At 26.3% G+C, this 27897-nt stretch overlaps 1 long non-coding RNA gene across 1 annotated transcript; it reads right to left on the reverse strand.

Moving 5' to 3' along the window:
- Positions 1 to 9396: 9396 nt before the first annotated feature.
- On the reverse strand, positions 9397 to 24296 carry LOC127288194 (uncharacterized). The gene is made up of 3 exons (XR_007844002.1): positions 24235 to 24296; positions 10739 to 10908; positions 9397 to 9693 (listed from the first exon to the last, which is right to left on the reverse strand). It is a non-coding gene; the product is annotated as an uncharacterized LOC127288194 (long non-coding RNA).
- Between the last annotated feature and the right edge of the window lie 3601 nt (positions 24297 to 27897).

Genomic DNA, 27897 nt, shown 5'->3' on the forward strand with positions numbered 1-27897 from the left:
TAGTCCATTCAGCATTTTACGAGATAAGTTACGGACAAATTAAAATTACAGACCTAACAGTCACATGACCTTAATATACTATACTTTTCTATAATAAATAAATAAATATAAAATTTAAAAAAAATAAATAATTTGAAAAAAAGAAAAAAATTATAAAAAATATGAAATTATAAACAAATTTTTAATATAATAAAACATATTTAACATTAACAAAAATATTTTTCTTAATTTACTTTTTAATTAAATTTAATAATACTTCTTTTTAAATTAATTAACTAAGAAATACTACACAAAACCTACATGTTTTAGTTTTCGACAGCCTCCTGCTTTAGTTATCGTCATAAAAGAAAATATAAAATAACTTTCATTTCATCCAATTTTCGGTTGACGATAACTAAAATCTATTAATATTATAATATACAAAATTTATTTTTACATTGAAAACAAAGGTTTTTAACATCACTCAATAAAAAAGTCAGTTGTATATGTACTTAAAAATTTTTAGTTATCGTCATCTCTGACGATTACTGACACACGATGAATTTTGAGTTTTAGTTATATCGTTTTCCTTAATAATAAAATAATAATTTAAATATTAACTTATTTTTTTTAATCCATCAATAGTAGTTTCATTACTTTATGATAAAAACATAAGCTTAACTTTCAATTCACTTTATACTACTAATCACAAGTTATTTTGTATATGTCATTCACCTAAGCAGAACTTTAAGAAATGCCGAACATCTAGTCAGTACGCGGCTTTGTTACGAAAAAATATACTTTTTTAATTAAAAATTTACTATTTACACAACGAATTTGTATCCTTTCGATGCCGAAAGGTTTTATTTTCTCAAAACACACAATTAATAACACAGGAAAGTTACACTGATCTTATTTTTTACAATATAATGTACTAGCTGCCGATAACTAATGCACTGACGATTACTGGTGCATTTACCTTATACTATAACTACTCAACTACTCTATACTATACTAGTAGAGTAATTATTTCTGTATTTGTATTTATTTATTTATTTATTACTATATCAATTATTAAAAATTGGTCAATATATTTTTTGTAGGCAATATGATAACTTCTGTGCTCGGATGCTGTTGGTCCTATATCGAAGAGTCGCATACATTTATTATCCGCGGAACTCTTTTGGAATAACTTCCGTATGGTATTGTTGAGAAAATATTTCGAAAATTTAAAATTACGAAATTTTTTAGACCGATTTTAGGTTCTGTATACATTAAATAGAAAAGCAGATATACAAAAAAAAAGCACTATGAAAAGCATATATTGTAAAACGGATTCTAAATGCGGCACCTGAATACAAAACGTTTTGGAATTATGTGCTTAGAGACCAACTGCCCCTAGATATTTATATTTGACTCGCGTGCCCCTTTGCCATTAATACATACATTTTCACCCGCGTTTTATACTGAAATCTACGTCAGTCGACACGTAAGTAAGTTTACACTTTATAGCTATGGGTTAAAGGCAAACTTCCAACTCTCGTCGAGGCTTTACTACGTCGGACTCGCTGATCCTTTTGTGGGAGTCTGCGAGGGTAAAGAGAGAGAGAGAGAGAGAGAGAGAGAGAGAGAGAGAGAGAGAGAGAGAGAGAGAGAGAGAGAGAGAGAGAGAGAGAGAGAGAGAGAGAGAGAGAGAGAGAGCGCGAAGGGCGAAAAGCTTTCTAAAACGAGAGCACCCAAAGAAATATTCACATAGGACTTTCCCTCAGGAAACTCACGAGGGAGAATCTTGTTTCGTTTTTCCTTTTTAGCAAAAAAGCAAAGAAAGAACAATTTTCCAAAATTTTCTTATTCGACAGAATAAGAATTTTATTTTTGTACAAAAAAATTTCAAGCTATTTAAAATAACAATCCTCATCTTATTTTCTTCGTATAATTTGCTGTAGCAGAATGAGCTCCAATTTATAAAGTTTCTGCGGTTCTTTTCTCTCTAGTTTTCTTTTTTTCGAATTAGGGGTTCCTTTTTTTTTTGTTCTGTTTTAAGAAGAGCTATTTTCCGCGCCAAAAGTCTTTCTCAAGTGTCGTTTAGAGAGTCGAGTGTTACCTGCGCACATTTATATCAACGTCTATCGAGGGACCATATCTTCAAGGCTTCAAAGTACATATTTGCAAACACCCTTCTTATTTCTTTGTTTCAAATTCGCCATCTCGATATTTTCATAAGCCCTCCCTATTATCCAACAGTTTTTTTTTGCGAGGGTCGTTTCTATATATATATATATATTTTGGATCAAACTGCAACCCCATATTTCAAACTATGTGTCTGGATTCTTATGGAGATGATTCTATATGGTATTGTGAATTTTGTATTCGCTATTCGCGAACAAAGAAGATAAATAATCAAAGTTTTACAATAATTAGATTCGAAAATGTGACTTTCAACAATAATACTAAAAGCAACTGTTAGAAAAGAAGAATCTGTTGTGGCATTCCTCCCTCTATATAGCAGAAAAGTTTTCGGGCAAACAAAGAACCTCTTCCCCTTTTAGAAATGCGTCCAGCATATTTATGGCCGAAAAACTTTGCAAGTTTGCTTACGTCGAGAAGCATTTCAACGATTTAGAGCCACGTAAATAGAGAGCTAAAGAGCAACTCACGAATATGTGCAATAAATACGAGAATAATGCAGACCTCTGTATTCGCATACACACACATATATATATATAAAAGAGTCAATAAGCATCAATGAATGTCTCGACATCTTCATACTCGAGGTCAATTTCGAATATAAAAGAAGTATATAATCTTTTCGATATTTATAAACTTAAAAAAATAATTTCAATATTAAAAGGAAATAGAATATAAAAGAAAATTTTACTCTCAATTTAAAAAATTAATTAATAAAATTATATAAAAAAAAACGTTCTGCTCTTCAAATGTAAATTAATTTATAGACAAAAAGAGTTGTTTTTCTCTTCAATTAAATGTAGTATTGAAATTTCATTTATATAAAACACAAAAGAAAAAAGTCATCAGGCTAATTAAAAGAAAAGCAAAAAAAAAAAGATACGACAAATTTGCAATTCATCTGTTTTTATAAGGTGTGTACCAGACCTTTTTTGTCAAAAGCAAAAGGAAACGATCCGTATTCGTCAGTGAAAGTTTTCGATAAAACGTTATAAAGCGATCGAACTCAAACAACTTTTTCCCACAACTAAATATATATATATATATATATACAAGAGAGACAAATGCGGAAGGTGCAAAACGTTGGAAAGTTGCACATATATAATGAAATGCGGCCTTTAAATGAATTTGAATTAGTTAGGGTGATCAAAAGACACGTGGAGTGCATCTGCACTAAAATGTGGGTCAAGTCGTACCTCGATTTCCGGCCTTCTGTTCATCCTATATATATATATATATTGATGGTAAGAAGATTATTTTTGACAATTTGCATAGAACAATATGAAAAAAAAGAATGCATCAAGCAAATATCGCTACCAACCATCGAAATACTCTTTTCAAACGCAAAACGCCAATGTTACTGTATAAGGGATATTTTTTTCTCCCCCTACTCTTTTAATGCACATTGATTCATTGCTTATGCCAACCAGAGATTTCATAAAAGATTTTTATCAAAAGGGTCTCTATATAATCGTGAATTCAATCGGGCAAAATCGAGCTGACTGGGCGTCTGAAAATCTCAAGCTTTGTTCAACGTTTATCTGATTCTTTTTTTTCAGATTTGACTCCTTCTAAGTATCATTGATTTTATAATTCTTTTACACTTATGATTTGTAACTTTATATTACTGAAAAAAAAAATTATTTCATTGAATGAATTCTCAAATTTATAGAGACAAGAAACAATGAAAATTAAAATTATAAAAAAGAAACTGCATAAAATATAAAAATAAAATGAGCAAAAGTATCATATATATGCTTGATATAGAATTAATTCGAAAACAACTAAATGGGTTTGTTGTGACAGTTCTATGTGTAAGAATGGTTGATCGATGATCTTAAATGGAAAGTCGACGCAAAATGAGTGATCTGAGTATTTTTTTTTTTCCCCCTAAAAATTCAAAGGGGAAGATGACATCTTTTTTTTTAAAGTGATCTATTTTTCTACCACATATAAGCACCTGAGTTCACACAGTAAAGAGAAAATACAATTATTAAGAAACTAAACTAAATCTCTTTCTTTGCTTTCGTTTTCAATTTCAAAATATTTTCGAAAATTAATGGAACGTTTCATGAGATGAAATTAAATAAACCAATCATTCAGATTTTTTTTTCACTGCAGTCACATTTCAAAGTATCGAAGAACCCCATTGAATATGATACTAGTTTTTTTTTTTTTTTTTTTTTTTCATTTCCCACTAAAAGGTTTTGCCTTTCTATCTGTAAAAAAAGAGATAGGATTCAACAGGGGGATAAAAAAAAAAGAGATCCCTTATCTGTGACAAAATCTATTTTAACAACAAAAAAAAATTTTCAAATTGTTCGAATGACAAAAACAATTATTCTTTTCTATTTAAATAAAAACCAAATAGAGAAAATAATAATAATTTTAAAAAATACATTAAATTATAAACTAATCAAATTAGCTGCAAATTGTAAATAAAAATTATTGTCTGCATAAAAATTAAAGTACTTCTATATCCAAGTATATAAAGTGATAATCAAAACTGTTATTTCAAGTCTTTTTTTATAGACAAAAATTTTCAGGTTGAGAATTAAAAAAAAATTGTTTACATTCATAATATAACAGACTGAGCAAATATTTTGTCAGTCACGTTATTTTTGATAATATTTTTGTATATATACGCGCGTATTTTAAATACAAGCATTTTTCTGCTTAATATGTAAATGAAAATAGTGCACGAACTGAATTTAAAAATTAATTTTAGTTTTACTTAATGCAATAGTATAATTATTAATAAATTGGAATAAATTTATTGTACCATTGCGCATATTTTGCGGGTAAAATAAGTCCAATACGTACAAAATATATTTATATGTATTTATATATATATATATATAGAAAGATCTTTATATATGCAAGTGTCATTAATCGTTATCTTAACGTCCACATAAGATGTATTGCTATTACTCATCGAGACCACGTAATCGTACTGACTGCATAATATGTTGATATGATAATTGAGGATATATTTTTCCCGCTCGAGCAACCACGAAAATTGCTACGAGACGTTCCCTTGAATTTGTGCAACAATATTAAATTACACACTTTACTATTAATTTAAATCAGAAATTTATAATATAGAAGATGAATTATGCTTGAAACAAAAAGAATAATTTTTTTAAAACTTTTAGAATATATGCTGAAAATATTTCTTTTTCGCAACAATAAAAAAAACTTATATACCCAAATAGCACGGAAACTTGCAGCAAGTTTGCAGTGCAAGGTTTGAAAGTTTGTAAGGTAAGTTTGCAGCAAACTTGTGGCTAATATTGAAATGTTCTCCCTTGGCAAGTTTGCAGCAAAAACTTTCTGCAAACATGCTAAGCAAAATTGTCGAAAAGTTTCAAGAACAATTTGTAGCAAAATTGCGCTGAAAATTTTTAGAAATTTTAAAATGCAAGTTTTAGTAAAATAAATATTTAATAGTTTTATGGAAAATTATTTTTGTCAATTTCTTTTGAATTTAAATAATTAAATCACAGAATAGAAAAGTATTGTTCAAAATTTTATAACTATTTTGTATTTAATTAAAAAATTTATAAATATTTTTACTTACCTTATCTCGATTTTTAATGTTTTTAAGCCACTAACATCGGGGCTAATAAATTGTACTCAATATTAAAAATGTTCCATAACAAATATTTTCAAATGTATAAAGTCATTGAGAATAAATTAAAAAAAATTTCTTTCAAACAATTGTTTCGTTATTTCTCCTTTTCTATTCTGTGATTTAATTATTTAAATTCAAAAGAAATTGACAAAATAATTTTCCATAAAACTATTAAATATTTATTTTACTAAAACTTGCATTTTAAAATTTCTAAAAATTTTCAGCGCAATTTTGCTAAAAATTGTTCTTGAATCTTTTCGACAATTATGCTTAGCATGTTTGCAGAAAGTTTTTGCTGCAAACTTGCCAAGGGAGGACATTTCAATATTTGCCACAAGTTTGCTGCAAACTTACCTTACAAACTTTCAAACCTTGCACTGCAAACTTGCTGCAAGTTTCCGTGCTATTTGGGTATATTACTTTGGAACAAGAAGTTTCTTTTAAAATTTACTACATCTTTGAAAAAAATTTTTATTGAAATATTATAATTTTTAGAATAATTGTTTTTGTTAATATTTAAAAATAAATCCTGCAATTTTATTCTTAATTCAAGAATATTTAAAATACAGCAACAATGAGAACAGGTATATAATAAAAGAAAGTCAAACGACTATCAGCAGAAAAAAAAAAAAAAATCTATTTCATCGAAATAATGAGTAAACTGTGAAAGAGACTCGCAATCCTATTGAACGTCCATCCGTAAAGGATAATCTTGATGGATTTTTTCGGTATAATTCCATTAGTATACTTATCTCTTGAATACTAATATAAATGAAGGGCAATATATTTTTGCGCATAAAAAGAGAAATCCATCATTGAAAACGCGGCATGCATGACCGCATCAAGTTTAGCATTCGACCTTTAACCATATTTTCTCGGATATGTGCGATGCAGCGATTGGAACACCCCTCGAAAGTTTCTATACATATATTATATATATATATATATATGTATGTCGACAGTATGCACCCTTAAGGCAAGAGATAACCACGCGTGCATAGGGGTGAATCGTTCTTTTCTTGCACAACCCAAAAACGGGACTTGATCATCGTAAATAAAATTCTAGAGAATAAGAGTTTGCCGCCATCTATTCTTTTTCCCTATACGAGCAATAACAACAACAACAACAACATAAACCGGTAAAACCGGATGCGTTCAAGCATCATCCCTTGACGCGCGCCTCTCAAGTTTTAGGGTGGCAGTTTCCAAAAAGTTTTCACTATAATGGGGAAATAACCCTCGATCATCATACATAGAAAAAAAAGTTTATTGAAAAATGAAAAAACGCGTGCGCCACATATCTATATGTTGTAATCCACATCGGATTAAAAGAGTTTAGCAGGAAAAAAAATAGTAACCTAAAAAGGTCAGGGGAACTATGAGAGGGGGACATTAGCGACCGTTGTTAAATTTCCTTTGTGTTCAATATGTGTGTGTGTGATGAAACGGAAGGTCCTCTCTTTTAGAAGCTTTACCGGAACTTTTCGTTACGGTATATGTATTATTGTCTACTTTCCGTTCTTCGCGATCGTGAGAAAAGCGCAATGTTCCTTTGTTCGCATTTTCATCTTACCCGAGACAAAAAAGGCGCTAACTCTTTTTTTTTTTTAAACCCCCCGTGTGTATTGTGACATGGTATAATAAACCGGAAAATAATCATTTTCATGATAAATATTTCTATATTAAAAAATATCGCGCAAATTAGTAAAAATAATTTTTATAATAAAAATTTTATGCAAAAAAAAAAAAAAAAACTTGTCCTTGTAGTTTAATACACTATGGGGCGGACTATAACAACTTGGGAAAACATTTGTACTGAATTCCCTTCTTTGATCGAGTTACGTTGATACGCAATATGAGCCCAATGGCACCATAAAAGGTGCCAACCTGACGACTGTCCATCTAGTGAACGAAGTGTGTTATTCGCATAAAAGTCCGCTGAATTTCAATGCATGATGCCTTTATACTTGAGCCATTCTTTTCGGTCATAAAAACCATACATTCCATACTCCCGTGTGCTTAAAACATACACACACATACACACAATTACTACACTCATCGTAAATCACCTCCTCTTGGCTTGTTCGTATATATATCGCCAGTTTCATTAAGCGCCAGAACCAACAGAACATGCACTTCCATCATGCTCTCTGCTCCTCTCTCTCTCTCTTCAATTTTTCTCATTCCCATTTTTACAATTCCTTTCACTCGACTATAGGGGTAGAGAGCAGAGGGGCAAAAAAAAAAAAAAATACAAAACAAAAATTATCGCAAAAAAATGAGAAATATTAATCGAAACTAATTTTTTCATTCTTTCGAATAACACACTTATTTTTATATAAATATAATTTTGTTAATAATAATAACAATAATAATTAATAATGAATTATCTATATTAATAAAATTAGACTTTTGTCTGTACATTGCTTAGAACTTAAAAATTCATGTATAATTCTTCGTTTTAAGTCATAAGGATTCTAAAAATAGCATTAAAAAAAATTCTGTCTGTCTGTCTGCACAATATTTTGTTCGCCAATCACGCATAAACGGCTTGACCGATTTAAGTGAAACTTGGCAGTCTTTTAGGTATTAGACTAACTTAAAATCTTAGCCATACCCCATTAAAAAATATTAACTTGAACGGAAGTTATGGCACTTTTTGTAAAAATCGAAATTTTAAAATTTTGTATTTTTTCGCTTATTTTTACTAGACTTTTTTTTAGAAGTTTTTTGAGGTTAATTAATCGCATTTTTACCTTAAAATTGAGAAAATAACTGATAGATTTAAAATTGTGAAGAAAAATTCCAAAAATCAAATTTTTTTAATTTAATTTCTGTTATATACCTTTTTTAGCTATGTTTTTGAGTCCAATTAATCAAATTTTAACTTTAGAATTAAAAAACATGACAAATATAAAGAAATGAAAAAATGTTTTTTTAGTAACAACCTTTTTATAATTATTGTTTTCGGGTTATAGATTTTTATTTTAATATTATAGTTTAAATAATATTAAAAGATTTTAAGTTGTAAAAAAAGTATAAGAAATTAAAATTTGAAAATAATTATTTAAATAAAATTTTATAATGCTGTTTCGATTTTGTCTCAACTGATTATTTGCTATAACTTCATTCCCACAATTGACTGTTTTTTTTTTAATCTGTTAGAGATTCAAAACATTTGAAATCATTAATTACGAAGTTGATAAAGAAAAATAAAAGGTTAGTATATTTTTAGTGTGTTTTTTAGATTTAAAATTTTAAACAATTTTAAAATTTAACAAATTTGTGAAATTATTAGTTCAAATTTTTAATAACAATCAACTATCTATACAAAAAATTATTTGCACGAAAATACTGTTGGGCGCACACCACTAGATTTCGCTCTTTTATTATATTATTATTATTTGTTTATTTATTTATTATAATACTTTGAATGGTTAATAATGGATCATTTTAATATTGTATACTAATAAAATATTCTGATATTCAGTAGCGAACATAAAAAGGAAATAGAAACGGTGGAAATTCGTAAATTTTTGCCTAAAAGACCTACTCTAGGGTTAGTGTACCGAAACGCAATTACTTTAAAATTATTATATATTTTCGAATAGAAGAAATCGAATCATGAACTACTTCAATATAGAAAAAGGGTTAGAAAGGACTCACCGATCGGCGAATCCAACGTTGGGGCGATATATATATATATATATATAGTTAAATCGCCACTTCTCGAGCGCTTCATGGACCACTCCCGAAGATCTCTGCTCTTGATTGCACTTCTGCGCAGATCGGGAGTTATACTATTCCGTAAGAAAAAATACGGTAGCATGCTGGGGCCGCTTTTTTTCGTCCACATCCTTCCTGTCCTTCAGGTTGTTCTTTATAGGTATTGACTGAAAAAGAAAAAAATTTTCTAAAACACAATTCGATGCTACATAAAAAAAATTTTATTTGATTCAAATAATCAGTTACTTGACTATTATCAAATAAATATATATTTTTTAAAATTATTAATTGATTCTAAAACAGTTTTAATTCAAATAAAAATTACTTAGTTAAAGTAAATATTTATTTGATAAAAGAAACTGATTATTTGAAACAAATAAATTTTTCTTTAATTTCAATTTTGTAAATTTTAATTAATTGAAAAAGAATACTTACAATTGCGAATTTCCGCAAAATAATGACAACGAATCCTCTCCTAACGAATTTTTTCCCTTCTCTGCCAACTGTCTGAAATATTTTTTTTTTTGAAATAATTATAATTGTTTTAAATATCTATTAATAATTTAATCGCATTGTCTTAAATTATAGAAAAAGGAGCGGCTCAGCAACAAACATTTCATCTTCATCAATAAACCTATATGTCTATATTACAAAAATTGAAAAACTTTTTAATAAACATAAATGAAAAATATAATTTATGTATTTTCTAAATTATATTTGAACTTTTATAAAAATCGAAATCACCAACTTTTCCATATTTTCAAATAAGTATATTTCGAAGGCGCGATATTTCAGTGAAGTTAACATAAAAAGATTAAATTAACTTAATGCACAAATATTATTTGATTGAACGAGAAGAATAGTCGCCTCCTCGCCCCTCTGCTCTGTTGACGCATTACTTCTATATTTCTAAAGGGGTAAAATTTAATTAAATTTTCACGACTCATTCAAATCGAAATCCATGACAAAAATATTGTCGAGACTCGATTTTCATATATATGTATATAATATTGACAGTCACCATGTAATGATACTGAAAGATAATGAGAATCCCATTAAAAGCAATCATGGAAAAAATATTACAGAAAAATTTATTAAATTATTTTCCCTTTTTCAAAAAATAAATGGAAATAAAAAAATTATCAGAGAGTACAAAAAAAATGTTAAATTTAACTATAATATAAATTTTTGAAAAAACAAATTTCAACTCACCAGGTGATGTATATATATATAAATGTCGCGCCAGTATATGTTCTCGATGAAGATCCCAAAGCTCATATACAAAGCGTTTCGTGAGGCTGTAATTTCGTCCCCGGGTATTCCCTGTGGTCCAGATTACGAGGGGAACAACGTATATAGGGTTTTGCCCCGTGTCACTCAAACTGAAATACAATTTTAAGTCTCAATTGTAGAGTCGCGAAATACCTTATTTCTCGATCGATGAAATCCTAGTGGGAATACATTTAAATGCAAAGGCCGTGTTTATTTTACAGCTTAACTTCCAATGAAGTTCAGCGCATAGAAAATAAGGGGATTTTCTAACGTATAAACAAATGTTTCATTAAATTAAAATAATAATTTTATTTGATTTCAATAATCAGTTACTTAACTATTATCAAATAAATATTTATTTGAACCAAATAATTTTTGAAAACCAAATCATTGAATTAAATAAACTGTATTTGAATCAATAATTTTTCTATTTGAAACAAATACAATTTACACGGAAAAAAATGTATTTTATACACTGAAAAAAGTATTTGGTATTGACAACCAAACGTTTGGTTGGTATTTAAGCAACCAAAATTTTTTTTGTTGAATCAACAAAATTTTGGTTGTCCCAATCAAACTTTAGTTCAACAAAAATCCTTTTTTTCTAATTTTGGTTGTGTCAAACAAATTTTGGTTGAAACAATTAAAATTTTGTTGATTCAACAAAAAAATTTTGGTTGCTTAAATACCAACCAAACGTTTGGTTGTCAATACGAAACTCTTTTTTCAGTGTAACAAAATTAGTATAAGTATTTTTTTATTTAGTCATAACTTCTTTATTAATATAATGAAAATACAAAAAAATGTTTTATGCTTTTCAAAAAATGTTGAAATGCTATAAAAAAATGTACATTAACAAATTTTTAATTATTTAAAAAAAAAAAAAATTTTAACCCCTTTTCAAGCAATTTTAAAATATTTTTTATATCCTTCCCTTAAGGAGAGGTAAAAAAACTGCATTTAAATATCACATGTGGTAAATATTAAATTCACTGCATGCATTATCAAAAGCAGTGAAAAGGGTTGTACCTCACTATAAAGGGCGCAGGCAGGGGCCCTTTATTTCCAAATTTATAAATTAAATTTTGAATTTTTTAAAATAAAAGTTGAATATTTTTTAATAATATTACCTGTTAATATTATTAAATTATTATTTTCAATAATAAAGAAGTTACGACTTTTATAACTTTTTATTTGTTTTAAAAAAAAAAAAAAAAAAAAAAAAAAAAAGTCTGACACTTTTATGTTAATCTCAAAATAAAATGTATCATATATAAATTTAGAATGGGGATTAAAATAATATATAATACAGAACAAATAAAATGCAACATTGATCTTAATAAATCTTAACTCTCGCAGTCATAAAATATATTCCGGTTAAAGTCTATTCATTGAAAAAAAAAACATAAATGTATCGCTAAACCAATACCACAAGGGCGTGACTATTAAATATATATATACGTGTGGGTCTGAACAAAACTGATACATCCTTTTAAATTCAGTCACGCAATTTGTACGTAGGACACTTTTTTTAAACCTGTTTTCATGACTTGTATATATATATATATATTCATACCAAGTGTTTGCCGCGTGTATAAATTACTTTAAAATTATGATAATAAAGTGCAAATCATGTATATACAAAGTTGCAACGGGAAAAATTATCATTTTAAATTAAATATTCGTATTTAATCCACTTAAATATAAAAAATATATAAAAAAAAATTATTAATAGAAAATAAATTACTATTTAATACACTAAAAAAAATTTATTTCATTCAAATAATCGATTACTTGATTATTAACAAATAAATATTTATTTGTATTAAATAATTATTATTTGAGATGGTATTTCACAGAAAATTAAAAGGCATTAAAATAAGCTGCAACGCTTATTATTTTAATACCTTATAATTTTCTGTGTTGTTTCAAATATACAGAAATTATTGGTTCAAATCAAAATTTATTTAATTCAAATAAAAATTATTTGGTTCAAGTAAATATTTATCTGATAACTAGCAAAATTAAACGCGCGTAAGCGCGCCAAATTGAGTATTTAGTTATTTGTTATAAAGAAATTAAAGATTAATATTATCAATAATAATTTAATTTATTAGAATATTATTACATATTAAATGATAATAATGAAAAAATGATATGTTTACAGGCCTCGGATTATACGACTTTTTCCTACTTTTTTCAAAAATACGACTTTTATGGACTTATTTTAATAAAATGCGACATTTTTTTTACATTTGAAAAAAATGTAAATAAAATACATTTTTTAGTATAAAATATAGATCTTCTTCAGATCTTCTTCAATTCAATTATTTAACAACTTTTGAACTAAAATGATTCTTCACTAAATTAATTATTTTTAATAATTTTAATGAAATACATCACAAATTCAATTATATCAAAATTATTTTTCAATTAAAATTTTTATGAAATATTATAAAAATTGTTTATAATTTAAAAAAAAATATCACAATAAAATTGAATTATTTTTTAAAAATTTCAATTCAAAATAAACTAAAATTCAATTATTACCCGAAATTTTAATTCAAAATCAATTAAAAATCCAATAATTATCCACAATTTTCAATTTAAAATTTAATTATTTACCAAGTTTTCAATTTAAAATGAAATAAAATTCAATTATTTTCTAAAATTTCTATTCAAAATTAATTATCCAAATTTTCAATCAAAAATGAACTTAAATTAAATTATTATCCAAAATTTCAATTAAAATTCAATTATTTCCCAAAATTTTCAATTCAAAATGAACTGAAATTCAATTATTTTTCAAATTTAAAATCAAATAAAATTTCATTATTCTCAAAAATTTGAATTCAAAATTAATTGATTTTTCAATAATTTGAATTTAAAAGCATCTAAAATTTAATTATTTCTAAAACTTTTCCATCGAAATTTTTTTTTTGGAAATTTAATAATTTCAATTATAACTCTAAGGAAATTCAATTACTTTTAACTATTTTAATAATATTCTTTGAAAATTCAACTATCTGAAACCATTTTTCAAATTAAAAATGATTTTCAAATTATTGTATTTTGTCCGCATTTCCTAATAAATTTTTAGTGAAATCATCTAAAATTTTAATTAAAAATTACTTAAAGGTTCAATTAATTTCAAAAATCTCAATTTTAAATCTTTGAAAATTCAATTAAATTTAAAAAATGTTTTCCAAAAATTGTTTGATAAATTATTTTTAGTTCTGTAAAATTTAATAATTGTTTGAAAATTAACAATATCTTTTGAAATTTAATTATTTCTAAAAATTTCAACTTTAACCTTTCGAAAAGGATTATTATTAAACAAAAAAATTTTTATTTAAAAATCTTTAAAATATTTTTGTTAAAATAAAAAACAAATCCACTTTTTTTGGAATATAAATCGACTAAAACGACTTTTTTGTGTCTTTAAGTTGATTCGAGGCCTGTGTTTTTATAATTAATATTTAATAGGTATTCGTTGGCCCCTGGTACCTTAAAAATTAATTTTTAAAAATTAATTTTTTTCAAATTACTATCTTGTACGAAATTTCCTGGCGCATCTTTTTTCTCATCATACATTTTTTGTATTTGTATACAATTTTTGAATGAATATACAAGTTTAAAAACAATTTCGTTGGTAAACGTTGTGTATACTTCAGCTTCGTGAATTGAATTTTCGAATTTTGAATTTTAAAGAAACTGGGTCAAAATTTCTCAAACGGATCACCTAAAATTCAGAATTTTTTTTTTTAGTCTCATTTTTTTTCTCAATGGTTTCTTACACAAAATTGTGTGGGGAATTCAAAAAAAAAAAATTTTAATTTTCTGTAGGACGTCAAGAACACTATTTTTTAATAACATTTTATAAATAAATAATATAAAAATCTATTAAATATGAAATTTTTTCAAAATAAAAATTATATTTAGAAACTACATTTTAAGACGAGAAAAACCCTTTTTTTTAATTGGTGAACAGGAACTCGAGAAAAAAATTTTTTAAAATAAAACTGCAAAAAATTTCAATTGTTTATAACTTAAACAAAAAATTTTTTTTTGACCTAAAAATTTCAGGGACTTATTTTTACCATGTAAGGTGTCAAAAGAAATGATTTTTGATTAAAAAAAAAATTTCTGAATTTTAGGTGATCCGTTTGAGAAATTCTGACCCAACTTATTCCGAAATTTGAAAACACAATTATACAACTTTGGCAAAAATGAGAAAAAGAATTGTCAAAATTTGACACGTGATAAGATTACTATTCAAAAAAAAACACGTGAAATCAGAAAAGGCCAACTTCAAGTTAGGACAGAAGGACAGACCAAGCATTTTATTATTATATAATAATATTCAAGTAATCAAGTATTTGAATAAAAAAAAAAAAAATTCAATGTATAGTAATTCATTTTTTATTAATAAATTCTTTTATATATATAATAAATGCGAATATTTAATTTAAAATGATAATGTTTGTTGTTTTTTTGTTTATAAATTATCGAGTCGATGTTTTAAATTCCCTGTATATTTTTATAATCGTAACTGGAAAAGAATAATATAACTAAAATACATAATCGAATATTTTTTTAGAAATTTTTTTTCTTTTTGAATTATGATGTAAGAAAAACATTGTAGTTTAGGAAACAAAAGCAGTTAAAGATGCACAAAGGGTAGTAAATCCAAAAAAGAGATAGCGATAAGCCTCTACTAAGGAGTGGAATGAGAAGACCGCAAGGGCGGAGTATCTAGAAGAAGAAAATCCTAAAAAGAGAAAGAGAGAGAGAGAAAGCGCGTCTTTTTTTATTGAAGAAAAAGACAGAGACAGAATATAAAAGAGGATAAAATCCTTTGCGGAGAATCGAGGGGTTGCAACACACGGCTTGCCAAAGAGGAATGGCGCCGGCGTTACAACGGAGGGGTTGAACGCGATTATAGACTCAGAGAAAGGGTGGGGATTGAAATTGCAAGGGGTGAAAACTAGAAGAGCGAGCGAGAGAGAGAGAAAGAGAGAGAGTGGATGGTTCTCTGTGCTAGGTGGGTGACGCTGACGTCACGTGCAAGGTGCACCACGCTGCAGAAATGCAAGGGGATGAAACGAACAAGCCGGAACTGGGCCAGTGGGTCTCTAGCAGCCATCTGCACGATTCGCGTTTCCTTCGTGCTCCACCCTTTACTCAAATATAAATTTCTTGAAAAAAAATTTTCTTCACATTTTAATTATATTTTAATTTTGCAAAAGAAAAAAAAAAAAATTTTCTTTCTTTATTGCATAATAGATTAAAATATCCTTAAAAGTTCCTTAATTTCTTTTGGAATTTCTTTCACTCCGAAAAAGTAGTAATTTTTTTCCTTTGAAAAATTCTCAATAACGAAATTAAACCCTTAAAATAAATATTCCCGAAAAAGTAACAATAATTTTCCTTGGAAAAATTTTCAATTAATAAATAAATGTTTCCATTTTGTGATTGTGTAAATATTAGTGATGAATTTTGTGTTATGGTTTTTTTTCCGCAAAAAAAGTGAAGTTTTAGAAAAGAACATTTTTCAATTGGAAAAAAATTAATTTGCTTATTGTTTAATAATAAAATTAAAAGAAAATTATCAATAGTAAATATAAAAAAAATGATTTAAAAAACAATACAAACAAAAATTTAATATACTTAAAGTGCATTAATATGAATAAATATAGTGTAATTTAATGAAATTGCATAATTAAATTAGAAATTTAGTAAATTATACAATTTTATGTAAAACATATTTAAATAAAATTGTCAACATTTTTTTTTGCAATACCAAATATATATTATGTATTATTCGTATATATAAATATTTTTCATAAATCCTAGTTCTTTTTAAAAACATATTTTTAATAACCAAATTATTTATCAATTATATTCGTGAAAATATTCGAAAGGACATTTTTATTCAAAATTGAAATTTACCAAAAAAAAAAAAGGTAAAACATTTTTGCCTTAAATTAAAACATATAAGAAAAGAAAAAAAAATTTACGTTCAATTGTATAAATTTTCACTGTCAAATGCGCGACTTCTAAAAAATTTTATACGACTTTTAAAGTAAAGATTAAGCCTCCCTCTTCATTTTTTTTACGCTATTTCAATTCGTATCCGTTCTATCTTTTTTCGAGGCAACTTTTTTGTCTGTCGTCGTCGTCGTTGTCGTCGAGGGAAGCTCCGCATACAAATTCGCAAAAGAAGAAGTCCCGCAAGTCTGAGAAAATCTTTTCTCGCTTCGACAATTTCGAGGAGGAAATATAACGTCTTTGCGTAACGAAAAATTTTCTCAGTTTGTATATATATGTAGAAGTGTGTACCTCTTCTTTTGATTTCCGCCCTTTTGCGGATCAATCTTCTATAAGGGATTGTAACTGTGCACTCGATCCTTTTGTCTCGCGCGATTCGATTTTAATGTAAATCGACAAAATTCCAACGTAACCTACAACCTCAGCCTTCTTCGTTGGCTGCAATTTGCATATCCTGCCATTGATCGTATATATGCATTATATTCGCCCATTGTGCTCTGCGAGGCCATAAGTGGTGCCCAAAAAAAAAAAAAAGAACGTATACGAAATAGCGTTCATTGTGATGACGACTAATTTTCGCTTCTTATGCGCGCCACGTAAGTTCGTTTTGCATTCACGGGAGAATTTTTATTCTCTCTCTCTCTCTCTTCGAGAGTGTTCTGCCTACGCCGAAAATATAGAAAAGAATCGATGCTTTTAAAGCCACACGTGAGAAATTTTATGGTACAGGCTTACTCTGTGTGTGCGCTTTTGACGCTCAGCCACAGGGTGGAATTTTTTTTTTTTTTTATGACATTTTGAATACGTATGTCAAATTAAGATTCTGATTTATTTTTCATGTGACTTTTATAGTTTATATATATATAAATTTCTCTCTTTCTTTTTTCATAAAAAAAGACCTTTTCACATTGTGGTTTTTACGAGGATTCAGAAAAATTTTATGTCTGGAGATTAGGGTTCCTATTGCGCTAAAAAAAGAAAAAATTCTCTGAAAATTCGAGATAAGTTCTATTTCCTTTTTAATCCGGATTTATATGTGAGATTTTTTTTTTATAATTAAAAATTAATTTAATTAAAAAAAAAATAGATTGCGTAATTATTATTGAATAAATATATATATATATATATATATATATATTTGAACGAAAAGAAAATTAATTCCTGTTCTTTCAATAATTAAAAAGTTGAGTCATTCCTATATAACTTGGTAAGTTGGTTCATTATCATATGTTTTAAAAATAGCGTGCAAAGTACACTGTGTAAATACATTGTATATGGACAATGAAGAGCCTATTGCATATATTTTTACTTGAAGAATAATACATGTTTCACGACCGCGTTCACGAGACTTCCATTTTATTTTTGTCGCAGTGACACATCTTTTAACCAATATTTTCATTGCTTTGACCAGAATGTAAAAACATGTTTTCCACACACTTGATGGCAACAGTGCGAAATAAATTTTAAAAATTCGTTTATAAAAAAGAAACGGGAAAATTCCTTGCAAAAGCATATACCATATTAAAAAAAAAAACATAATTTTCAGTAAAAATAAAAGTATTTGAAAGTTTAAAAAAAAAATTACTTATTTAAATTATTATTATTTTTTTTATATAATTCTATATATAATATTTAATATTTTTCATGTAATACGTTTGAAATTTTTATCACACATGTTTACTTTGTAACTGATAAATTGTCACATCATTTTATTTATAACCCGCTATTAGTTTAGAAAAAAGAAATTTTTGATATAAAAAAAGAAGTATTTTTTTTTTTTGAGAAGAAAATTAAATTTAAAAAAAAAAATTATCCAGTAATTGATTATTATTATTGTATATATGCAGAATACGCCGAAAATCTGTGACCTTCACGAAAATTGAGAATCAAATATTAGTTTTCGTTCGTTCAAATATTTGTAGTGAGAAATATATAACCTAACGAAAAAAAAATCCACAATATCGTGTGCTATATATATATATGGATATTATTTAATACATTCAAAACTTGTTACGTAACTCCGGCATTTAAATCGAGTCTCTCTCACATATATCGAATGTGCAATGAATCACGAGCTTTATTTTTATTGAGGATTTAACACCAGAAAAACAAGTTACAGTTGCACAATTTTTATGACAGAGAATTTTCTCTTTTTTTTCACTTCACCAGTAGCCACGATCTTATATCTCAACATCCTTTTTATTTTCTTTCCTTCTCTCTCTCTCCCTCTCGCTTTCTCTTTCTCTCTTCTCTTATAAACAAAAAAAAAAAATGCGATACGCCTACCATATAGCGAAACCTTTTTATCAACATTTATCACCTAAAGTGTAATAACAATTTTTGATGCCACGTTTGGCACATAAGATACACTTTTGACTGTTCTATATACACACATTATGTATATTATATATATACACAAAATGTGTGTATATTCACTGTTCGTAATTCGACGCATAAAAAAAAACGTTATCTAATCATGCTCAATACAAAAGTATCTACATTCGTTTGTTTTTTAAGCTCTTTGCGCAGAAAAAAACAGCATATAAACAAAATGAGACTTTGACATATTATTGATATAATTATTATTGTGTATTATTATTCAGATATTAGTATAGGTAAAGGTGGAGCAAATGTCACTATTTTGATTTAAAAATAATAATAAAAAAAAAAAAAAAATTCATTTGATTCAAATAATCGGTTATACTTGACTACTATCAAATAAATATTTTCTTTAACCAAATTATTTTTTGAGTTAATTACTTTTTTTTAAATACATAAAAATTATTGGCTTAAATACATGTTTATTTGATACAAATAAATATTTAGTTGAGAGAAATAAAACATTTATTTAATAACTGTCAAGTAACCGATTATTTGTATTAAATAATTTTTTTTTCACAGTATAAATTATTAAAAAATGCCTTAATTAAATTTGAAAAAAAAATAATTAAATATCTCCCCCCAAAAAAATTAATCAACTAAATAAAATTTTTTTTTATAAATAATGCCCCCTTTCTCATATTTTTGTAATCGATGAAAAACAATTTCAACACACCACTGATTAAGTATAAAAAAAAGTTTTAGGAACAAAAGTAATTATTCTAACAGATTTATGTGCGAGATTAAATGGAAAACTTTAAAAGTACAAGAAATAGTGTAAATCAATTCGAAGAAATGACAATTATTATATATTTGCAAGAGAAAAAGTACAATATTTTGTCACTGATGTTCTAATTTATAGTGAATTAATCAATAAGCAATAAATAACAAGTGATATTTCTAAAGTGGAAACATAGTTGCAAAATTGTGTCTTTTTTTTCTACTTGCGGATGAAGATCAAACGCTCTCTTTGCAGAAAGTTGTATTTAATTAACGTATCTTCTTCACGCTCGATTGAATTCAGATTTATCGTTCGATGTTCTCTTTATTACATTCGAAGGAGAGGCGCGAGAGAGTCGAGAGTGTAGTACAATACATTTAAATCAAGTATATACATTACTTTGTATATATATATATATATATAGATGAAAAAAGAGAGAAAACGATTTGATCTCATATTATAGTAAATCTTTCAAATCGATTAACACGCGCTTGAAAATTTATTCTCCTATTATTGCTTTTACTTCTAACTTTTGTAATTACAGAACAGCAAAATGCTTCCGGTTTCTAGTATTAAATAACTTCTCTTTTTATCTTTATTAATATTCCATAACAGTAAATCTATTTCAAGAATCAAAGGCTATTTTATACTATTCATGAGGTTTTATCTATAATTTGTAAAATAAAATTTTTTGATATATATTATAGAAAGTGATGATTTTTTTTTAAAATTAAAATAAACTAACAATATTATTCTTTTGCTTCCTCGTGGAGGAAGCTTTGTAGTCCTTTCGTTTATAAAACTTTTCAAAGTGTCGGAAACAAATTTTTTTCTTTATAGAAACATGTTATATGAGATTCTGATCAATTGTCCGGATTTATGTATGTGTGTTTCTGTGTGGATCCCTTTTTTGTTTAAAAGATAACTTTAACAGGTTTTAATGGATTTAGATAAAATTTGGTAGGCTTATTTATCATATTAATATCTCAAATCTGACCAAAGGATTTTGAAAAATACTCCCAAAAAAAAATTTTATCGTCTTTTTTCCAAAAAATTTTTTTTAATCGAAAAAATTTTTAAATAGAAAAATTTTAGGTTATATATAATAAAATCGTATTCCTTACGTCAAGACGAATCGATCAATATATATAAAGTATACATTTGAGATAAATTTAAAGAATTAATGAAAGTTAAAAAATCAAAAATTCACATTTTGGCTATAAAATTTTGTGATTTTTTAAATTGAAGTTTATATATGAAATAATTGTATTCCTTACGTCAAGACGAATCGATCGATATATATAAAGTATACATTTGAGGTAAATTTAAAGAATTAATGAAAGTTAAAAAATCAAAAATTCACATTTTGGCTATAAAATTTTGTGATTTTTTAAATTGAAGTTTATATATGAAATAATTGTATTCCTTACGTCAAGATGAATCGATCGATACATTTGAGGTAAATTTAAAGAATTAATGAAAGTTAAAAAATCAAAATCACATTTTGGCAATAAAATTTTGCTTTCTCCACGAGGAAGCAAATTTTTTTTGCTCATCGTAAAGAGGAAGCAAAATGTTCATGTAATGAACATCTGAATTTGCAACTTGTTTTTATTGTTATGTATTTTTGTTTTACTTCTCGTTTTTTTAAAAAAATTTTTCTAGAAAAAAGTTAATTATATACTATAATTTCACATATTTTCAATTATCACCAATTATTATTACTATATTTGAAAAAAAATGAGAATTTAAAAATTATAACGCAAAAAAAATTATAAAACAGTTATAAATAAAAAGAAACACGATTAAATAATAATGTACACAAAAAAACGTCAAGAAACTCTATAAAGACGCGGCTAATCGGATTCTTTTTCTGAAAGGTTCCTCGTTCTTTAATTCCTTTGTCCCTTTTGGCAAAATACTCTAACCGGTCGTTATATAAGATTATGCAAATCTCCAAAAAAGCGTCTCTCTTATAAAGACTAAAAAGTTTTGCATCACGGAAACGAATGCCTGTTTTTTAACCAACGTGAGGAAGATACTCGATTCTCGTATAGGAGTAGTGTATATATATATATATATATAAATATATTTACACGAAAAAAATATAAAAAAAAGAGGCAAAGGGGGCCTTCGGTTTTGGTCTGCTGGTCGTTGTAATCATATGTGGACATTGGGTGGGTGTGTGGGTGTGGTCGCGAGACATAGGACATGGTGAAGGTTAAATTCGAATTGCGTTTCAGTGAAGCAAAGAGTTATAAGAGAAGTCAGAATATATAAGCATTAGAGGAAGTAAGTCAGAGGAAGGAAGAAATAAGGATGGAGAATGTGTGTGACCCTGATGCAGTCGAATTCGCAGTTTGTGAAGAGAGAGAGAAAAAGAGGGAGAAAAAAGAAGAAAGAAAGAGATTGGCTCCACCAATCAAATCCAATGAATAAAAAAAATATTTACCCACACACACACACACACAATCTGTGCGACACACTCACAAAACAATTGATAATTCTGATAAAAACAAAAAAAAATACATATTCGCCCTATTTATAGAATTGCATTCTTGTTAAAAATTGTAAACACAATTGCAAGTTTATGTCATAATTATCTACATATCTTAAAGACACTTAAATAATTCAGTTTTAATCTACTTAACGTAATTGACTTTAAAAAAAAAAAAAATTAATTATACTTTTTCATTTGTTTTTGTTTTTATTGTGCGACGTGATTTTCATTTATTTTAATTGGTGACAATTGAAAGGTAACAATAACAAGTTTGGGAATAATTACATTATCTACGATAATTAACTGTACTAATTATATTTCAAATTAATAATTAATTAACTAATAATTAAGTACATAATTAATTAATTATATAGTAATTTAATACTTTATTAATGTAGTAATTAATTACTTAATTATAGTAATGAACTACTTTATTATATAGTAATCAAATAATTAGTTATTTATATTTAATAAATAATTAATTTAATCGATTGTCATGAAAATATTAAATTTTCGAATAAAATTTAAATTGAATTAAAATTAATTATATCCCATAAACTTTTTTTTATTGTATAAGGAAATTTATCATTTATGTGTGTGAGCAAAAAAATGTGACTTGAAATGAATCGATATTTATATATGTATTAGTTGAAAAAAAAGTACAAACAGTAAATAAAGTTAAGTTAAACAATATAAATGATACACGTTTAACAACTAGTTTTGAGAAAATTAGTCATACGGTAATAAAATGACGTCAATTTTTGCGGAATATTCATGCGCCTCGAATCTTTTTTTCTTTTTTTTTAGTGTCAACTGAAAAATTATTATCCTTGGTCAAGAACTTATCAACCGCGCTCGTTAAAAATAATTTCTGAATCATGTTTTTTTCTTATAGTGTATATGTAATTGTTTTGTTTTCTAAAAACTACGCATATATTTAAATACATATACCTTTAGATATATATATATTGTATAAATTGTAAAAAAATATATATCTCTTATCCCCTTAAGTTTCCACTTATACAACCTTATCTCTTTAGACTAAAATTAACCGAAAGTCTCGGAATCACATGTGTTTTAAAGTTTTCTCTCTTGTGTTTCATTTCTATGCGAGCAACCAGAAATGGTAGAGATATAAAAAAAAAAAAAAAAATGAAATGAAATGAATTTCTATTCAGCGAGTGCAAATTTGAATATGTGTGGGTGAGCTTTTGGCAAATATACATAGCTGGGCGGGGAACGCGAACATGTGCGACGTTGCAGTTGATATGAATGGCGTCATTTACGAAACAAATAAAACAGCAATCAATCGTCGCAGTCAGAGAAAAAAAAAATAAATGCGTCAAATTGTTTTTTTTTTATGACAATATTAATTATATATTTTTTCCGGAAAATTCTTTTCAATTTAGTTCAAGAACATTGTTTTATTTTTCTTGCTCTGAATATTTTAATAATAACAATAATTAACAGAATTACGATAATTAAAATAAATTGTTTTAAAATTATATGAAAATTATATTAAAATTATAATTATAATTATAATAGAATAACATTAATATATAATACATTAATTTATATTATTATAAATTATAATATTTATAATTTTTAATATTAATTTATTAATAATATTTACAAAAATTGATTTTTTTCATCAAAGATAAATTTTTATTTTAAGTACAAAGATTTTGAAAATTAATTTTTCGGAAAATTTGTTTTTTTTATAGTAGTTAAAAATAAGAATAAGGCTAAAATTTGATTAAATGTTAAAGTAAAAAAATTTCTTACCTTTTATATTGAAGGTGTTATAATTATGAAATCCGGAACAGTTTCTTTATTACGATGAGTGGTAAGGTAACTGGAAAATTTGAAACATATAAATAAATTTTTAAATATATAATATTAATATAATTAATATAATTAATATTAATTATAATAATAGTAATATAATTAATGTTTTTTTGAAAATCTTTTACAGAAAATGAGTACATGTAAAAATGTGAAAATTTAAATCCATAATTATTATTAATTACTGCTAACGAAACGAGAAAAATAAATGAGATTCTCTAAATATTTTCAAAGCACGTTAAAATGACTAATGAAGTATATTAATAATATAATAATAATTAGAATAATAATAATAATAATAATAATAATAATAAAAATAATAATAATAATAAGAAGAATAATAATAATTATTATTATTATAATTTAAATATATTTAATATTCCATCGATAATTTTGAAACTTTCTTTCTCGCTCTCTAATTGGTGTTAAAAGTTTCATTTTTTCCAACAAGTGTGAAATTTAACTCTCGAAAAGAGTAAAATTATATATATATACTTAAAAAAATCCACTAAAAAAGAGTATAAAATCAAATTCTAAAAAAAGAAGAAGAAAATATATATTTGACCGTAACGTGATGATATTTTTCTTTTATTTTTTTTATTAATCGTGAGTTTTATGGTGTTCTTGCATATAGGACAGAATAAAGGAACTGGATATACGGGTTTGTCGGTCGATCTTAGTGCAGAAATGCAGTCTCTCTGATATGCAAGCTGCAAGAGAGAAAAAAAAAAATATATATATATAAGAATAAAGAATTGAAAAAGAATAGCTCGAATATTGCACTTCCTTTTCTATACATTGGAGTGAGGGAGATCTCCGATAATGTTGGTTTTGTAACGAGAGATATTTCCTCTTTATCCACACGGTTGACGTTGTATCGTCTAGATTACAATTTGATATAGATACAAAGTATATATATATGTGCATGCGCAAAGTTCCATATAAAATTGGTTTTACTTTTCCAAAAAAAAAAAAAAAGAAGACAATTTATCGTGTAATAAAAGTCCTATACATTGTAAGAAATTTAAATGGTTTTAAATCAGTCTTATTTTTACACTTTAAAATATATTATAGAATAAATTTGACATTTAAAAGCGATTTTAAAATCCAAAAAAAAAATCGAAATTAAAAACTTATTTTCTTTTTTTAATTGAAAACGAAATGTATAGATAAAAATTAAAATGATAAAAAAAGAGCCAAAAAAAATATACGCACTTTTTGGGCGAAAGTTTTTGGAATGCAGAGCGGCGTTTCAGGACGGAATATAAAAGTGATGCAAGTTGAATTTAAATCAGATAGAAAATCCACGCTTGTCTCAAAATTCGAATAAGAGTGCAGGGATATATGTTACATCAAGCGATAATGTTGTGAAGATACATCAATTCTTAAAAGGTTCCCCGAAGAACGATATCCTCTTATCAAAAGTGCACACATTATATACATATACAATGTGCAAAATGTGCAACGCAAAAGAAAGTGTCAAATTTCACTTGCCCGATTTGCAAAATACCAAACCTGGCATATTTTTTTTTTTTTTTATCAAAGTATAAAAAATAAAAAAAAATTTATATCAAAGGTAATTTTTTTTACAAAGAAAAAATGGATAAAAAAATTTTCTTTAATTCATTTAGAAAAAAATTGCACATATAAAAAAATAATACAATACAAGAAAAAATTAGTCTGAATTTCGCAAATCATTACAATTTTGTGTGCGAACTTTTTAAAGAGTCTTTTAATAAGTGTTTCACATTTTTTTTTTTTTTTTTTTTTTCTTGATGAGAACCCTCGGGATATTCTGAAGGACCTTTGTCGATGCTTTGCTGCTTTTCGCACTCACTAATGCGATTATCGCACTTTTATTTCCGCGCGTATTCCTCTCAACGAGCAAAAAAAAAGTGATATTAAGAAAAAGAATGAAAAAATCTTTGCAAATGTCTATACCGAAAAATAAAAGATTTGCTCCTCTTACATAAATTCTACACTGAAAAAGCAGGGTTTGGTATTGACAACCAAACGTTTGGTTGGTATTTAAGTAACCAAAATTTTTTTGTTGAATCAACAAAATTTTAATTGTCTCAACCAAAATTAGAAAAAAAGGATTTTTGTTGTCCTAAATAAAGTTTTATTGGGACAACCAAAATTTTGTTGATTCAACAAAAAAAATTTGGTTGCTTAAATACCAACCAAACGTTTGGTTGTGAATACCAAACCCTTTTTTTAGTGTAATAAAAAAAAAAAATTTCTAAACTAATTCTATATATAGGAAAATATTTTTACTGTATTATAATTTTTAATATTATTTACTGAGAAAAAAAAATATATAATTTTCAATTTTTTGGAGTAATTTATACAGATGAGGGTCAATTAGATTCCCGGAACGTTATATATTAAATTATATTGTTTTCGTCTGTATTATATTTTTAGACAATTTTCGACTGTATTATTCTTTTTACGATTTGTATATATATATACATATGTGTGTGTGTGTGGGTGGGTGTAATACGCGGCCCAAATTTTCAGCCATAATCGAAGTGGCGCCATGAATTACGTGATGCCCGTAAACGAGATGCTAACTCGCCCACGCAAAAAAGAAAGATACATATCTAGCCATGTGCTTAATATTTCGATTTTTAAACTTCATTTCGTCCCTTTTTTGTTTATTGTTTACCTCTGCACCATGAAACATTGATCAGTAAAAAAAAGATTTCAATTAGAACTTGAAATTTTAATAAAAGTAAACTGAAAAAAAATTTATTTGATTCAAATATAATCGGTTATTTGATTACAAATAAATATTTATTTGTATTAAATAATTATTAAGTCAATTAAATGGTATTTGTTTCAAATACAAAAATTATTCATTCAAATACAATTTACTTAATTCAAATAAAAATTATATGGTTCAAATAAATTTCTTTTTTCCTATTAATATATTAGCATATGACGGAAAATCATAAAAATCATAATCGATTTTATCTGAACATAATTGGAGAATTCTTATTTTTAAAGAATATTTGCCAATTTTAATGTGCATAACGTATAAATGTTTTAATTAAAAGCGAAGACAATAATTAATATATTATATACATTTAAACTGATCTGAAATGTCGATTTGCCGGAGGCATATACAGAAGCAAAAGGTATAATAAAACAAGTCCATTGATCAAGTACGCCTGTACGCGCGTATGGATATATAGAATTCAGTGTCTAAGGTTACGCCGCATTTGAAAGAGGACCCGTTTACCGGTCCCACGGTGTATTTCAATTAGAAAAGAGAGACTCTCATTTTGCCTTGCAGCGATATGAATTTATTCTACTTATTTACTATATATTCACATAATAAACCAAATGGTCAAAAACGTCGAGAAGTTACGTTCATTTTTTTTTTTTTTTTTTTTTCAACAAATTCGACCCTGACAGATGTCAATCAGAGGGTACAAAAGTTGCCATAAAAAAAAATGGTAAAAATATAATTTTTTTTTTCCTATTCATTTGACACTATAATTTATTTAAATACATTCAGAAAGTGAAGGGAACATAACAATTGCTTGTAAAATGTCCATTATTACGACAAATGAATCATTAAAGTTCTCTTTACCCAGA

This window comes from Leptopilina boulardi, unplaced genomic scaffold (assembly GCF_019393585.1).
Source record: "Leptopilina boulardi isolate dan_hultmark-lab unplaced genomic scaffold, ZJU_Lbou_2.1 LbouV2_38, whole genome shotgun sequence".
NCBI lineage: Eukaryota > Metazoa > Arthropoda > Insecta > Hymenoptera > Figitidae > Leptopilina > Leptopilina boulardi.